Source organism: Elaeis guineensis, chromosome 8, assembly GCF_000442705.2.
Source record: "Elaeis guineensis isolate ETL-2024a chromosome 8, EG11, whole genome shotgun sequence".
Classification (NCBI taxonomy): Eukaryota; Viridiplantae; Streptophyta; class Magnoliopsida; order Arecales; family Arecaceae; genus Elaeis; species Elaeis guineensis.
The window spans coordinates 33942209-33945368 of NC_026000.2; the positions used below are offsets into that span (position 1 = coordinate 33942209).

General features: G+C 38.5%; 1 non-coding gene across 1 annotated transcript; it reads left to right on the plus strand.

The window, feature by feature from the left end:
• The first annotated feature begins 2852 nt into the window (after positions 1–2852).
• On the plus strand, positions 2853–2958 carry LOC140851408 (small nucleolar RNA R71). The gene has a single exon (XR_012134161.1). It is a non-coding gene; the product is annotated as a small nucleolar RNA R71 (small nucleolar RNA).
• Positions 2959–3160: the final 202 nt, after the last annotated feature.

Genomic DNA, 3160 nt, shown 5'->3' on the forward strand with positions numbered 1-3160 from the left:
TCTCGGAAATAATGTGTCCAAGTACAATTCCTTCTCAAACCATGAAGTGGCTTTTCTCACAACTTAACACCAAGTTCATCTCCTTACAATGTTTGAGAACTTTCCTAAGATTTTGGAGACAATCTTCAAAAGTAGGATCAAACACTGAAAAGTCATCCATAAAAACCTCTAAAAATCTATCGATCATGTCTGAAAAGATGGCCAACATACACCGCTGAAATATGGCCGGTGCATTACAAAGTCCGAATGGCATGTGCCTGAAGACAAATATTTTGTAAGGACAAGTGAAGGTAGTTTTTTCTTGATCTTCAGAAAAATAGGTTCCTGATTATATCCTAAATATCCATCCAGAAAATAGAAGAAGCCCTGACTTGCTAGTTGTTCTAAAATTTGGTCAATGAAAGGTAGTAGAAAATGGTCTTTCCTCATGATGGTATTGAGTTTTCTATAATCTACACACACTCACCAACCAGTTGTTGCACGAGTGGGAAGTAACTCACCTTCTTCGTTCTCTACCACTGTAATACTTGACTTCTTAGGTACTACCTGGGTTGGACTGATCCATTTACGATCTGAAATGGGATAGATAATCCCCGCATCAAGCCATTTCACTACTTCTTTCTTTATCACCTCCCGCATATTTGAATTAAGTCTCCTCTGCATATCTTTATAGGGTTCGGTATTTTTCTCACAGTAAATATGGTGCATGCAGATGGAAGGGTCAATACATTTCAAATTAGCAATCAACCATCCAATTGCTTCTTTATACTTTTTAAATACACCTACAAGTTAAGATTCTTAGTTAGAGGTTAGGTCAGAAGAAATGATAATAGGAAGGGTATCATTGGATCCAAGGAATACATATTTTAACATGGCTGGAAGGGGTTTTAATTCAAGAATAGGTGGTACTTCTAATGATGGTACTAGTGTGCTAGATTGAATGGGTACTTGCTCATACTTTATAGTCCAAAAAGGAGTAGTTTTAGAAGTGGGTGGTTCTAATAAGACATTTACTTCCTCAATATATCCATCGACATCGAAATCATCTACTCCGAAGTGAGTTAAACATGCCTGTAAAGGGTCTTGCATAAGCATGGTAGGGGTAGTTTCCTCTATAATTTCTTCTAGCACATCAACTTCATTACAGTCATAGGTTGATGGTCCCTGAGAAGCATTAAATATGTTCAACCTTAGCTTTTTGTTTCCAAATGATACATCCATGACTCCCGTCCTACAGTTGATGCAAGCATTGGTTGTGGCCAGGAAGGGTCATCCCAAGATGATAGAGATTTGGCTAGGATTGCTACCAAATTCTATGTCCAACACCAAAAAATCTATAGGAAAGTAAAACTCATCCACTTTTACCAACACATCTTACAACATTCCACGAGATACCTTAATGGATCGATCTGCTAGTTGTAAGGTCACCATCGTGGGTTTTAACTCTCCAAATCCAAATAGATCATATACAGAGCTCGGGAGAAGATTGACACTTGCACCTAAATCTAATAATGCCTTCTTGATCGTGAGGTCTCCGATGACACAGGATATAATTGGGGTACCTGGATCTTTGAGTTTAGGTGGCATGGTGTGCTGAAAAATTGAGCTAGCTTGCTCAGTAAGATGGACTTTCATTGGTGTTTGTGCTTTTGATCTACGCTTTTGTGTGCACAAGTCTTTGAGAAATTTGGCATAAACTAAGACCTATTTGATTGCATCAAGAAGGGGAAGGTTAATTTGAACTTGTTTAAAAAGTTCTAACATTTCATTCATCTTAATGCCCTTCTTGTCGAGAGGTAGAGGAGATTCTAGAGCACTTGGAAATAGAGCTTTAAGTGTGGGTGCTAGTGTAATTTGTTCCTTCCTCTCCTCAATGTTGTTTTTTTTCTAGCTTGGTTGGTACCACTTGTTCTAATTGTTGATTTTCTTCTAGCTGGTTTAAGACTGGCTGGCTTAAGATTTTTCTGCTTCTAAGGGTCATTATAGATTTCGCATATTTGGGATAAGTTTCAGAGCCAGTGGAGCTCTCAGCCATATACTGCCCTTTAGGATTGCTGATGGGTTGGCTTGAAAGTTTTCCTTCCTCCCTTCTACTAAATGCAGTGGCTAGTTGACCTATCTAGGTCTCTAGCTTGGCTATTGATTGAGTGTGGGAGTGAAGAAGCTGGGTGTTCATCTTGAGCCCTTTTAATGCTTGCAACATTTTCTCCTTAAAGGCAGAACTATGATTGCTAAGAGGGGTTTGGGATTGTGGGGCATTCAGGTATTGAGAGTATGACATGTTTCTAAATTGTGTCTTCTAGTGATTAGGCCTAAGTGATGTTGGATTGGCCATAGATTGTGATCTCCAAGAAAAATTTGGGTGATTTCACTAGCCTGGATTATAAGTATTTGAGTACGAATCATTTTCTGGTCTAGGAGCCATTTGGGTTTGAGCTTGGTGGGCTTGCTCTTGAGCAAGCTTAGAAAATTGATATGCAGTTGGAGAATCACCTATCGAATGTGTTGGACTTGAACAGATTATATGAACATCCTGTGATTGTGCGGATGGGGATGAGGTGTGCCCGACTTGTAGTAGTCAGTCAAGTTTTTGAGATAGTTTATCTACCTTACTATAGATATCCATAGAACTACCTAACTCATATATTCCACCTCATTTTGGTCCAACCATGGGAGGGTCTCTACGGGCAGCCGACATATGATATAATGAATTCTCGCTTAATGTTTTGAAGAGTTGCCAAGCTTCATGTTCAATTTTTAGCATGAATGTCCCATCACAAGAAGAGTCAACCATTTGTCAGTGTTTTTCTGACAAACCATTACAGAAGCACTGGACTAATTGCCATTTAGGTATGGCATGGTGTGGATATTTTCTAATCAATTCTTTTAATCTCTCCCATGTTTCATGAAATATCTCACCATCCATCGGGGAAAAACTTATGATGGCTTTTCTAATTTGATTAGTTTTTCCTATAGGAAAGTATTTCTTTAAGAATTCCCTTTGAAGTTGGTCCCAAGTTGAAATTATTACAGTGTCCAAAGAGTTCAACCAATACTTAGCCTTATCTTTCAGGAAAAATGGGAACAACTTGAGTCTGAGAGCATCATCAGGGAAATTTTGGATTTTAACTGTTGAACAGATTTCAAGAAATTCATCTAG